This window comes from Magallana gigas, chromosome 1 (assembly GCF_963853765.1).
Source record: "Magallana gigas chromosome 1, xbMagGiga1.1, whole genome shotgun sequence".
NCBI lineage: Eukaryota > Metazoa > Mollusca > Bivalvia > Ostreida > Ostreidae > Magallana > Magallana gigas.
The window spans coordinates 13,498,981-13,514,230 of NC_088853.1; positions in this window are offsets into that span (position 1 = coordinate 13,498,981).

The following is a 15,250-nucleotide window of genomic DNA, read 5'->3' on the forward strand; positions in this document are numbered from 1 at the left end:
TTAAATACTCAACTTATTTTCTTTGATGAATTAGACAACGTTATTAGTGAGAATGAAATGCCTAGGAGGAGTAAGCATCCTCTGCTGACCGGTCACATCCGCCGTGTGCTCTTTGTCGTAATCGGGAATTGTCCTTAAACATTTAAACGATTAATTATGGTCTAACAATTAGTATGAAAAAACGTCAGTCAGCATGCGACCCAGTGGAGGATTGTATTTGCTGACAGGGTTGTTGTTTCAACCATCGAATTGACAATACGATTACTTCAAACGAGACTGTTGATAGTCCTTTTTTATCAACTTGTTTGTCAGTAGCTTGTCTAGCCTTAGAAACTGTTCATACGAAGAACAGGCTCTTGTGTATCGAATTAACTGAGAGGCAAAAACACTATATTCAGGTGATGAAGGTATTTTGCTACATAAGTAGGGAAAGTTGACTATAGACAAATTGAAGTCATCGCGTTTTTCATAAAGTTTTGTGGTTAGGTTACCATCAATGTCCATTTCCAGTAAAATATTAAAATGTGAAACAGATGACGGAGACACTGTGGTACCTTTTTTTTTCAATTTCACTGAGATAAACCGAGTCGACGTATGTATGGAAATAACAATTGTTAATTGATAATACGTCGTCCATATACCTGAATGTTCAGTTAAGGGTCATAGTGAATGATTTTTTTTCAAATACATTGTACAAGTTTTTGAATAAATTCTGCTTCATAAGAATACAAGAATAGGTCTGCTAACAATGGGGCACAGTTTGTACCCATGGGAATTCCAACAATATGTAGCAAAGTATACATGTATACTCTTCTCAAACAAGAGGTAATTCCAATACGCGTGTGTCATGCAAGATTTTTACGTGTTCTTTGTATGAGGGCTGTGCTGTAAACTGATAAGTTCGGTGCACCGCGATTCATTACTGTCGTTTCGGTCTACCGATCCGGATTTCGGTTCAAAGTATACCCGATATGATATGCAAAGATGGCCGCCAATAAGACGCCCAGAAAAAAAAAACTCGAACCGTAGTATTTTTAATCAAAATTGAACCGAATCGAATGAAACCGTAATCGTCCTAGCCCTAGGCACCGAAAAGTTTCTACACATAATTTTAAACTTCAAACTTCTGTTTCTTTTGAAGCATTAATTATTACGTGCATATTGAATTTCCTTCTTGTGCATAAAAGCTTTTAAGGGAAAAAAAGATTGTTGGATATTTTAGCAACTAAATATGTATTGCGCCTGATTTTTAATAATGAAAAGTAATTCCGGAACAAATAAGAACACGATGTCGAATCATAGTTTTAAAATACAGGTTATCAAACGTAGTTGTGAATAGGAAACGAAACTATAGCGAAAATAAAAGTAAATAAGCTCACAGAAAATCCTACTCACATTAAAAATGTTAAACTTCACTGAACGCATATCAAATGTCAAACAGGTCGGGTTGTTCAATGTGTTGATTTTAACGAATGCTCTACAAATTAAGCAAGTGAAACGCGTCATAAGTGTTTATTAATTAAAATTTTCCCACGGGAAAATAATTCAAAAGAGGAAAACCCAGACTGCAATAATTTTTTTTTTCATAAAGTAATTTGCTGTCTATTAAATATGACATGGTTTTGTGTTCCTCTCGGTTGTCGTGGTCATAGTAAGAAAAAAAATCTGTACAATAAAGTTTTGCGCAAAATATTCTTTGGTGAGCAGTTTTCTAAATTGTTATAATGAATAGTCTGAAAAACTATTCCATGGTTTTAGACAGGGCATGTCTGTCATCCGGAACTTCAATTCGAAAGCCGCGCGTAGAACACGATCATTATGATTTAATCTAAACTAAAGTAAAAAACTTCAGAAAGTTCTCATGTACATTTAAGTCTGACTTATTTCAAAATTACGAAAGCCCATTGAGCTTATTTTCGTAGGTAAAAAAATATTTTTTTCACGGATAAACGCTTAACATTCGCAAATAAACGCATAAATTTCGCGATTTAACGCGTAACTTTCGCGAGTAAATGCGATACTTTCGCAAATAAACACGTAACTTTCGCGAATAAACGCGTTAGTTTCGCGAAAAAACGTGTAACTTTTGCAAATAAACGCTAAACTTTCGCACATAAACGCGTTAGTTTCGCAAATAAACGCGTAACTTTCGCGATATAACGCGAAACTTTGGCGAATAAAAATAAATGTTTTTTGTTTTGTAAATATTGTTTTGTTTGACTTACAATCACCATCCTCTTTACCAAATTGGTTAAATCTTCTAAGAACCCTATACAATTTGAATGCAATTGTGACAATGAATAACCTAGTGTAACTTCCTGTTTACTAAATTGAAATATTGTCACAAATCTTAGGATTATAACGAACTTGTGATAGTCATTGTAATACAGGGTACGTTAATTAAATGTTTCCGTCAATACGGTATAACAACATCCTTCTTTATTTAGAGTCAACGTGTGTGTCAGGTTCATGTGATTCAAAATAATTAACTAGGTCCTTGTGAATTTTGTTTGTAAAAAACACTTATATCCGTAGTTATTTTATCTTATTTTTTATATTTTATTTTGACATTTGATTACACATATTTTTTTACAGTTTGCTTTCATTCAGATTGAATTGTTTATCGATTTGATTTTTAAAACAAAACACATCCCAAAAAAATATATAAAAAGAAAAAAAAATGCCTCCCACTCTTGACCACTTTAATTTTCATGGTTTAAGGTGCATGTTATATACAGATCAAGTGGAGTCTTCTTAAATAAGATATCTTACAACGTCCTCTACAAGAAATTTACTGCAAACCTTTTAGAATTTGTGCAATCAGTGTAGAATTTTCTTTCAACGGTAAAGCGTTAGTGCAAACTGGTCAGCGTATCGGGCATAGCGTGTGGAGTTATTCGAGCAAAGCGTGTTCGTTACCCGGGATCTGTAGAATCCTATTTTTTCAGGACGTATTTCTTAGAAATTTGATTGTCTCAAAATGGGCGGTATTTCAACCCAACTCTAAAAAACTTTATTTGGAAAAATGTTATATTTAAGCAGGGAGGGGGTATACCTTTAACTCCAATTTCACTTTTTATTTCCTTATTTTCAATTCAATTTTTTTTTCATTTTCCACTCTTTGCTGCGTAAAAAAGTCGATTGATTATGCATCAATTGATGTGACTTCCTGTATCGTGATATTAAATTTAGTCACAAGACCCATTGGTGTGAACCCGTGTAAGTCATTGTAACACGGATATATAAGTGGAAAACAACATCCCATTTTGAGTATAGTCAGTGCTTGTATCAAGTTCGTTTGATTGAAAAGTATTCACAAGTGCCGAATAATTTCCTGATTGTTTAAACCTAATTGTATGAGTTTACTTTCTGATATTATATTTATACTCTTTCGTTGAAAGATATTTTGTTTCATATTTTGAAATTTATTTTCATGCAATTTTATTTACTGTTAATCAAATGTTTATACAAAATCAGAATTTGGTCTAATACAATGTTGACAATAAACTGAATGGAAGAAATATAACATCCGGAATATACATTTCCCAGACTTTGGAACACTTTGAAATTTTCATGGTTCCATGTATATAGCATGGAGACCATGAAACGTCTCCTTCACTAACGAAGCTCTAGGCACAAAGAAGACCAAGTTTGTAAGAAATGACATATGCTAGTCTACTATTTATTTCATGATCAGTTTTAGAAAATCTTTTAATTTCTTAAAATAATTTAAGGGGAAAACTGACAAAAACCCTAGTTCTTATTTGGTCAGGTTTGAATTAAAATGTTTTTGATTAATGACCCCTGGTACAATAAAAGTCTTATTAATTTATAGAATCATGGAAGTTTGAGATATAAATTTCCTTCGATTTAATTCATCTTTATTTCTAAATAGATTTTTCACTCGCAATACAAATTTTACTCTGCAAGATTCTAATTCTAAACAACGTGCGAGATGCACTTGTGGTTGGGAATCCCAATTCCAGCAAAACGATACATAGTTGACACCAAGGAAAAAAACCCAAAAGCTACGATAAAACAAAAGGTAACGGACCATTGTTCCAAAGTGGAAAAAGGATGAAATGGTTTACAAGTGATGAAACAGTAACAATAGTAAGAAAACTGTACTGTCAACAATACCAGTTGGGCGGAGGGGGGGGGGGGGAGTATGGACCTCTAGCCATTAGAAAGACTGCATCCCACAGAATAAAGCGATATGCAAGTGTGCCGTTTGTAGTAGATTCAACAAACCTCAGGCATGGCGCACTTACAACCCATAAAAACTCAGAAAGTCGCAAATATGCTGTTGAATTTACAGCTTCTAGGAACAAGCCACTAGGCGAAAGCTCCGCAGAAAAAATATTTCATTCACTTAACAAAGCTACTGTTTCCAAATTGTAGAAACGTTTAGCCAAACAGTCTTATCCTATCACAGATTGTGTGTGGTTACATATATGTGAACTAGGTGAACAGAAAAGTGTTGATTTATAGATAATAGGTACAAAAACCACACACGTTGTACAGAGTTCATGGTTTCCATAGCTGAGGTTAAAAGATAATAAAATGAAAAAATGACAATTACAAACTGTCAACCATCTCAAAAATCCATCAAACGAAACACAAATTCAAAGCAGAGCAACACGGACCTCTAAAAAGATAGGCGTAGGATCAGGTGCCATGGAGGAGTGAGCATCCTCTGCTGACCGGTCACACCTGCCGTGTACGTGCTCTTTGTCGTAAAAGATCGAAAATTAGCTAAGTTGAACATATTCTAATAAATTATTATTATATAAAATACCAACTTATGTACGCATCACTTCATTAATTGAACAGTGGAAACTAAGAATTTCATTGCCCCTCCCCTGCTTAAGATCAAGAGGAATAACAGTCAATAATCAATAGACCATAATCAATTGAAACTCTACAAGTATTTTCTATAAAATAATCTACTTGGAACAGATGAATTTTTAATTTCTTTTTTTAAGATTCAAGAGGCTTAACTCTTTTAAATCGTTGGAACGAAATGAAATTCTAACTCAACCTCATCTGAAAATGACACATCAATATAGTTAATTTAAATTGGATGTGTGCAACAGTTGTTGAGATAATGAACGGAAAGTAATGATGATAGAATGACAGGAGAATGTATTGACTGAACAGGGCAATACTATATACCTCGGCCGTTTCATGGCTGGAACATAAAAGATAACGTGTATGGGTCATTATCAAAATATGCAGCGTCAGTGTCAATTTAAAGGGGGAAGAATAATGTTATGGGGAATATATACAGTACCATCGGATTTTAGAAACTTAAACCCATATTGTTGAACAAATAAATCGACAATTTTACTGCTTAAAGTATAAAAAAAAAATTTATTTGTTATGAGATTTCAGTGAATTTATGTTGTCATTAAATTTTTCCAACGTCTTTAACCTACAATATCTTCAATAATATTGATGTTTTATTCCAAAAATCGCCGTTAATTTTCAAAACAACATTCATATTTTAATTTCTGCTATGCTCCTTAACAAGTTCTCTTTTAAAAACAATGAATTTGATGAGATATATGCTTGTACAAAAAATTTTTGTCATTGGTGTTACAAGGCAAATTATATAAAAATATCTTAAAATACATCAAGTAAATAATATTGTACTACAGTTGGAATCCCCCAGATCATAGTGACATCATTCCCTGCTACTAAAAAGATAAATGTATCAGTGATGACATCATTGTGATAGAAAATATGGCAGAAAATGTTAGTATGCTCCGAAAAATACAATGTAAACTGTGTCAGTGGGATAACGTGCTATTTAAGGTTTTCTATTATGAAAGAACAAAAAAGTTTTTCACATAAATGATGAATGTTTATCACATTATAACATAGGCTATGTAGCTTCGTGTAGTATCTGTTCTCTTGGGTCATACTGCTAAATTTACTATGGATACATCAGTGGTATAACGGTCAGTGGTGTAACCAAAAATTGTTGTTACACCACTGAAAAAACTGTTACACCACATGACATTATTTAATTATTTTACTTTTTCTTCCATTTCATTTATATTTTGAGCATTTTGAACAATTGTTATTTATCAATTTTACAAGTTAGACACTGTCACAATAAAGAAAGCTTGACTATTTAATTGCAATTGTGTTTTCTTAATCTGGAAACTGAGACCTGTTACACCATTGACATTATTTGAAACACCATTGACATTTTGTATGCTCTAATTATGTTTTACCCATTTAAATACTTGATTAAAAGATAAAAGTAAAAACAAACTTATTCTAATAAAGAAATGAAAATATCCACATCATATTTTTATTAAAAAATCTAATTTTTTAATGACTTATAGTGTACAATAATATATGTTATTCCACTGACATTTCACATTCTCTATTATGTTATACTAAAATCTTTCAATACTTAAAGGTAACAAATGCTAGCTGAGCTTCAAAAAACATATATAGACAAAGAGGAAGTGTATATGCATTGTATGCATAGATTTTGGAGAAAATTGGAGAAATTTCAATTTTATTATCCAAAGTGTATGATTGATATGAGCTGGTATAGTATTGAAGATGTTGTTTGTGAGATTGATGAGCCGAAGAAAGTTCGAACTTGGTACAAGGTGGATAAAAGTGTGTGGATGCCAATAGTAAAAAATATAACATTAAAGAATGAGTGAATTCATGTTAAAAAAACATCTACATGCCATTTTTGTGTCAGTGGTGTAACACTGATTATAAGTGGTGTAACAGTGTGTCTATCTTCAGATTATGAAAGAAGGAGGCACGAAAACTTTTATTTAAGATCAAATTTATCATGTTTTAAATGCAATCAAAAATAGAAATTAGTTTATTTTACAAAATTTAACACGCTTATCTCTTATTTATTATCGCTAGGTCAGTGGTGTAACTTTTAGTCAGTGGTAAAACATAATAATCAGTGGTGTAACGTGTACATTTTTCTCCAAATAAAATTAACTGACAATGATTCATGTATATTTGAAAACACCAGTGCATTTACAATAATGTCTTTTTTATGTTCCATTAAAAGAAAAATCCAGTTGTGTTCTTTTTAATGCTCAAATTAAAAATTTGTTGAGTAACATCAAGACTTTGTCTCAAATGTTATGTTGGTCACTATGTAAATGTGTCAAATATTTTCTGTTATCTAATTCTAATAACTTTAAATGAAGTTTGTTGATATAAACTTTATGTCCATCATTTTAAAAGAATTATTTTATTTTATTTAAGAATTTTTTCCTATACTATATGCCTGTTACACCACTGACAAAATTTTCACAGTTCATTTAATTTTAGTCTAATTATCAACCAAATGGTAGATTCCAATGTTTGCAAATTTTTAGATGTTATACTTCATTGTTTGTTAAATGTGTTTTTTGCAATCAAAGTAATTTTTTCACCAATAATTTTCTCATGTTTTACATATTTTAAAAGTCTGCATATTTTGATAATGACCCGTATAATTAAAATGATATTGTTATTTTATTTTACATTCTATAATTTCAATTAAAAATTAATATATGCAATTATAAATATTCTCACTCTCTCCCTCTCAATTGGATATGTGTTTATACCCAAGCTATTTTCAATGTTAGGATATAATGATTCGGTTTTTGTACTGCCTAAAAGTTATGACAAATTTTAGCCGGGCTCTGCTGAAAGCAGAATCCTGGCTGTAGGCAGGCAATTCATAGCACAACTTCAAAAGTAAACAAAAAACCAAACAGCGTCAAAGTAAAAGCTTCCGCTATACCAAATAGTTACACAAAGAGCCACGTTTTGTCAAAATTGTTGGCATTTTTTTTTCTCTTTTTTTAATTTCGAGAGAATTGTCTATCTTTTTTAGTTTTTTTTTTTATTAATAACGTGTTTTAAAAACAATACTATGCATTTTGGACACATACAATCCGCATGAATTTCCATGAACTACTTTGCTGCGCGTTGAAGAAATTGTAAAATCCGGAAATTTATTGTCCATTTTGTAATGGTATCATGTTTAGTGTGTTGTCTTGTTTGTGACGTCAGTTCCGTAATAAATATGTATGAGCACATAGTGTTATTCTTTCCGAGCAGTAATTCCTCGATATTACAGAAATGGGGATTGAATATGTACCGCTTGTTCCAAATTTCAAGGCAGCAACTGTTGACCTTTTTTCTACTAGACAGACTTATTTTTGTTTATAACCGCTTACGAAATTTGGTCGCTATCTGACGTTTTGCCGACATTAAAAGCATGAGAGAGAGAGAGAAAGAGAGAGAGAGAGAGAGAGAGATTTTCAGTCTTTATTACACAATATGCATAAAGACACACCAAAAGAGCCCGGCTTTCAGTACTTCAGTACTTTGATCGTTGTAATGTCATACTTAAAACTTTGCATGGTCCTTGTAAAGGATATAGTATATGTAAAGATGAACACTGTTCGTAAATGTGCATGGTCACACAGGTACATGTATATAAACTCTTTGATTTCGTTTCACCCAACTGGACACCTAAAACTCGTTGCAGACGTGTAGTATTCTATCGAGTCTATGGATTTTCTACATTTATATTTTATTTTATGTGCATAATCTATATGAAATAATGCACTGAACTGTGTATTTGATGACGGGGCTGGCGTGGTATATAACTTCAATTTCACTCCTCATTTCCTTATTTTCATATCAATTTTTTACATACTCCCAAAAAAAAGGGGGGGGGGCAACTCGATCCATGATAATTCAATTTCTTATTTGTAAATTTTTTTAAATTCCTTGCTGCGCGAAAAAGTGGGGGGCGGGGGGAGGGGGGCAGCCCCCCCCCCCCGGCCCCCCTGATGCTACGTGTCTGAAGATACAGATTTGGTTTAAATGTATCATTTAAGGGGGGTTGAGGCCATCTTGTACATTTAAGGATAAGAATACATGTAAACATTTCTTGAACTGCATTCTTTCTGCCTAAAACTGGTCAAAAACGTTGCCAAAAGATATAAAAGCAATAAATATGAAGTCTTACATGGCATACAAGAACATGACAATGCCTTTTAAATCACCCAAAACAGCCGTCGACTTATCTTGAAGATTTATAAACCTGAAAAAAAAAATATAAAGGGGATTCATTTTTAATTTAATGCCATACATGTGCCATTGTAATTTCATTCAAAGAATGTTATGTTTAATATCTCTTTACTAAAGATTTTAGTAACAGTCCATAGACGTATACACACGTGCATGTAGTCATGTACAGTACCATCATAATGCATTATTATTAAGTGGGGGAGGAGTTCTATAAATTACATAAAAATGCTATTTTGGTTGATTTTTATATATGTATATAACGTTTACTTATATTGTATTATAACCACAATAGACATTACAGACATTCACAACCAGTTTTACGCTCATTGCAGACAAGTGTTCTGCATTTAGATATATTTTTATATTAGTAAGAGTGCAAACGAAACGCTTAATGTTATAAATGTTTGTATCATTAGGGGTTGACCATGTATATTTTTGCTTGTTTCATTGAGCGTTAGGTCTGCTGTGCATCTCCGGCGCTTAATGATAAAACTGTATCATTAAGCGACGATTTATCATTAGCTGTTGATATTGTCAAATACTAATGCAAGAATTTATAGCATTAGGGGTTGCAATTGCAACGCTTAATGATATTTGTATCATTAAGCGGCGTTTTATCATTAGAAGTTAATAAACGGGACTGCTAAGACAGAACCTTAAGAATTTTATCATTCAGGTTATAGATATTTTCATGCTATTTACGCACAGATTATACATGTATTGACAATTTGGGTAAAATACGGTATATTAAGTGTGGATTTCCAGGTTCAAATGATGCCCAGCAGTACGCTCTCCTCTCCTACCTAATATTGTCGGAAGAGAACTCCCATTTCCAGAGGAGTGCGTTTTACTTGCCGATAAAATTTAATCAAATCGTTATCCAATTGGAACCTTGTTCTCGGCACAGCAAATAAATAGAGAAACACAACAGGTTAGACGGAAATACAACAGAAATCAATTGCAAAACTGAAAGCCTATAAAACAATTTATTGTTGTTGCTCACTTGTTTCTTGGAAGGGGGGGGGGGGGTTACTGTCTATTACTGTCTATATGTGTGCAAAATATTTAAGGTACTAGTATATAGAACCATTTTGTGTCAAACAGTATTGTGACGTAGGCATGTCTATTTCATTGTTGGCCCACTTCGTCATTGCTCTTTGAAATCAACAAGATTTGTCTGGCTTTTGAGGTAAGACTACGCAATATGTGTATATTTCACTTGAAACCAGCGTCATTTTAAACTTGTTTTGACGAAAGAAAAAGATAGTTACATCCTACCGAAAGTCCAAGGTCTTTAAAAATGGGTCTAAAGTTGTCATGAAATATAAATGATCCATTTCATATACTTATACCTATGTCTAACAACGAGCGTACGGTTGGTGTAAGGATGTTATCGTCATATATATGTATTTTGTGAAACTATTGTCCTATCATAAATTTTAAATGTACCTGGTGGCAGTTAATACAACATTTACAAGTTGTCATGATGTAAATATACTACCACCCGCTTAATTCAAAATTTACAACATGACACCATACACTTATAGTGAGAAGTGCGCTCCATACATGTATTAAATGTTTCATACAACAGAAAATGTCTATTAAGGAAGATAGTTAATTGCCACGTACATCCGGGGGTTTGTGGCATCAGAAAGAACCCAAAAGCAGTGTTTAGTTCCCATTGTCCAAGGTGCCCAAGCCATTCAAAATAACAAAACAGTCTATTATATCGCACATACATGAAATATATATCCTGGAATTTTTTTTTTCAAATGATTTCTTAAATATACTAGTTTGTGTGATAAATTACTAGAGTGGATAAGAAAAGGGAACTTACTCTCAAATACCATTTTTTGCTAAAAGAATCGGCAATGAAATGTGCCAATAAATAGTTTCAAAACAAAATACTCTGAATAATATAATTACATAGAATAGTAGGGTTGGTTTTATTTTTTTGGAAGGGTGGGTGGGGGTGGTGTACGGGGGATGTTATGTTACTGTTACACATCGTAAAACAACAACAATGCTAAATTTAAACTGCACACGGTGAATGCAGTTCCAGATGAATTCCTTAAGCACCGTACGAGTCTACGCGTTCACAGCTAGACAAGTCGTTTGCTCAGTGACTAGGAATTATACAATATTTCGGTGACATTGTGTAACCGAAGGCAAAGTCTAGATTAAATTCAATTAATTCGGAAAGTTCCTACTGACATCCATGCATGCATGTGATAAGGTTGTAAATTGGTTCTCGCTGAAAAGTTTTAATGGGGAGAGGTCCAGTTTTATTTTGAAAAAGATGCCGCGTTCATTGTGACGATGCACATTTCCTGGTCAACTTGTAAACGGTTGTGAATTCAGAGAGAGAGAGAGAGAGAGAGAGAGAGAGAGAGAGAGAGAGAGAGAGAGAGAGAGAGAATTTATCTTTCCTTTAAAAATCGATATCATAATATCAATCATTGAACCCATTTTGTGTGAAAAATCGAATGTATTATTAGTAGAGTATGCTTTTAATTTTGAAAGAGTAAAAGAAATTACATGAAAAAAGCAAGCGTTTTAAAATCAAAGTTGAAAGACCTTTGTTTCAAATGAATGTACCAGGTGGGTGCTACCCCTCACTGATCAATGCCTCCAACACAAAAGGAATAGACATATTTTTATTCATGGACATAAATAAAAAAACGTTTTCATTTTCTTTTAAATTAATTTGATTTTTAAGAAATAATAAAGAAATTGGTTGGTGGTTTTAACCTCTTTTTATGGTGGTTTCATCACTGTGTAGAATTTAAGCTCACCGGGCATGTATTTTTTGTATTTTAAATCCTACAAAGAAGGTGTTGCAGTCCCTGTACTCTTTTCCATAAGCTGTTGCAGATATCTTCATATCATTTTTATAAGACCATTTCATACGCGGATACAGAATTTTTTGTTCACATTATAAACATGAATTGTAAACATCTGCTGCTGAACGAAGGATTTTAAAACAAAGTAACACATCAGTCGATAAAGTTAATGTATTTGTTTTGTAAAATATGTCGTTTTCAAAAATATATGTACATATTGTTCGATATCATTAAAAGCAAGCCGTGTAATAATGTATGAATCAGCGATGCACGGATAACTTTGTTCCAAGCGCCACAGTTTATATGGATGCTATTAAAATGATTTGAAATAACAATCAAGAGCAAAGTAACTCAATTTAAACGTATTTGAAGAGACATAATTATACAATATATTTATTAATTAAGCTCCGAAAAATTACATGTATATTTAAAACACGCTAGCAAGTAGTCATCAAAGTGTTCTTTATTAACATTAATTATGATACATAAAGTGATCTACCTAACTGTATGTGCGGATTTAGAAACAGATGGGGTATTAAATTTCTACAAAGTACAATCATTTTTTGAAATTTATTTTACTTTTAAAATTAAACGCGTACTCTACTAATAATTCATTCTATTTATCACACATCGATGTATCAAGAACAGAGAAAAACTCTCTCTCTCTCTCTCTCTCTCTCTCTCTCTCTCTCTCTCTCTCTCTCTCGTGAATTCAAAACATACGACATGTATATTGTCACAATGAACGCGGCATTTTTTTTATTAAAATAAAACTGAACCTCTTCTCCATTAAAATTTTATAAAGAAGTTACCACTCCATATAATGAAATGATCACATCATGGAAAGAACTTACCACATCATATAATGACTCAACAACGGCATTTAATAAAATTGACACTTCATATAAAGGATTTACCATTGCATGTCAAGCTTTCAACACAATACATAAAGGTTTTACCACCATACACATTACAAATGTACATACTGATTTTAACACGCCATAACAGTCATGATGTTAGAACTGCATATTATGAACTTATTACCTAGTGTCCAGAAGTTGCAATGCATAAAAGGATTTTGCAACTGCACATGAAGAGTGTACCACATAACATATAAACGATTGAACAATAGTTCATTATGAGTTTAGCTCTGTATGAAATGAGTTTATCATATCATATAAAGATTTATTCATAGCATATAATTAATAAACCACTGCACATAATGATCTTTCGACATAACGTAATGATGTTACCACTTCATATAAGGATTTTATCCCTGGATATAATGGGAAAATTACAGTATATAATGATGTTAGCACTGCATATAATGATGTTACAACTGCATATAATTTTATTACTATTGCATATAAAAGATATACCAATTCATATAATATGAAATTGGCCTTTAGGCAGCTATGGCGTTCCATATATATATATATATATATATATATATATATATATATATATATATATATATATATATATATATATATATATATATATTGTCTAATTTTTCTACATTCGGTGTAAATTACATCGAGATAGGGATTCCAGAAAAGCAGATGAACTTGTCAATGAGGGTTACGACATACGCGACATTCGTCAAACTCGCAGGGAGATCTTTTCATTCCGTCATGTCCACTAAACTCCCCCATTTCGCGGAGGGGGAAGTCGTTAAGGGCTTTGGAAGGGGCAGCAAGGAGCTAGGGATTCCCACGGGTGAGTCTCGTTTCCGTAAATACGCTTTAAAAAAGCCCCACCAAATAGCATTAAGCTGTGTACACTTTTAGTGGGATCCCACTTTTAGTGCACATGCACCTATGTGTACTTGTATGTCTGGATATAGAGAAGACTTTATATCGTTAGAATCCGATTTGTGACGATGTAACCAATGTTACAGGTTTCAAATAGAAAAGGGTAAAAGTCGGGACTAATTTCTGGCCATATACGGACAGTAGTGGTTAGTGCAGTGGTTACCAGTTGATTGTGTTGACAGAATATGTAATTATGAAGTGAATGTTGTTTACTTTTAATCGCTTTAAGACTTATGCAAAGGATAAATTTCATAATATGGGGGTTATAAGACTTTCTATCGTAAGAATAATCATACGGACCCGATTTGTGACGATGTAACCAATGTTACTGGTTACAAATAGAAAGGGGTAAAAGTCGGGACTAAATTCTGGCCATGTACGGACAGTAGTGGTTAGTGCAGTGGTTACCAGTTGATTGTGTTGACAGAATAATGAGAATATGTAATTATGCAGTTAATGTTGTTGACTTATAATCGCTTTAAAACTTATATAAAGGATAAAATTTCATAATATGGAGATTATAGAAACATTCTAATGGGTACCTGTGCTACAATACATGACAGGTAGTTAGCGGTGAGTTTCACAAGCAGTAGACATTTTTTTGTTCTAAAATTTAACATTTTATAAATCATCTTCCTGATTCTACTGTTGTGTCAGTGTTCATACATTGCATAACATCCCTCCTCACCATGCATAGACACTATTAGACAGGAAATTTTATTCAACATAACACAATCGTAATATGTTTTACGTCGAACCGTTGGGGCGAGCGCAGCATGTGATCAAATAATGAATTATGATAAATCAATAAAAATAAAAGTATCAACGTAACGCATAGGCGTCGGAACCGGGGGGGTGGGGGGGGGGGGGGGGGCTAAGCCCCCCCCCCCCTTTTTTTTGCAAATGTAGACCTAACCATTAGGCACATAGCATCATAGAGGGTTTAGCCCCCCCCCTTTTTATCGCTGGAAATATTGTTGTTCCTAAATTGTCCCCCCCCAACGGATTAGGATTTTCATGATTTTGGGAAATATGTTTTTTTCGCAATATTTCTGAGGATTAGTCTAGCCCCCCCCCCCCCCACTTTCAATTTGCTTCCGACGCCAGTGTAACGTAAATGAATTTTATTGCGAAATAAAATATAAACATGCCCATTTTTTCTAGTAAATTTTCATTATTCATAATTTATAAGATTGTTTATTTATTTAAATAGAATTTAGCTCAGATACAATGTTGTTGAATAATAAAGATTTTAACATAATGTTTATTGCAGTTTATTTCCTCTTTTCTTGCAGCAGACATTTTTCTTAAACTTATATATAAAAAATTGACTTATCATAGAGTCCCCCCCCCCGCCCCACCCCGTTAAAAAAATATAATTTACGTATAAAAAAATTTTGCTGATCATAAAAGAAAAACGGTTTTGGACCCCCCCCCCCCCCCGGGAGGATGTAATAAATGTGAAAATAAAGATACCATTGAGCAGTTAAAGAGCTAAATGCATACTAC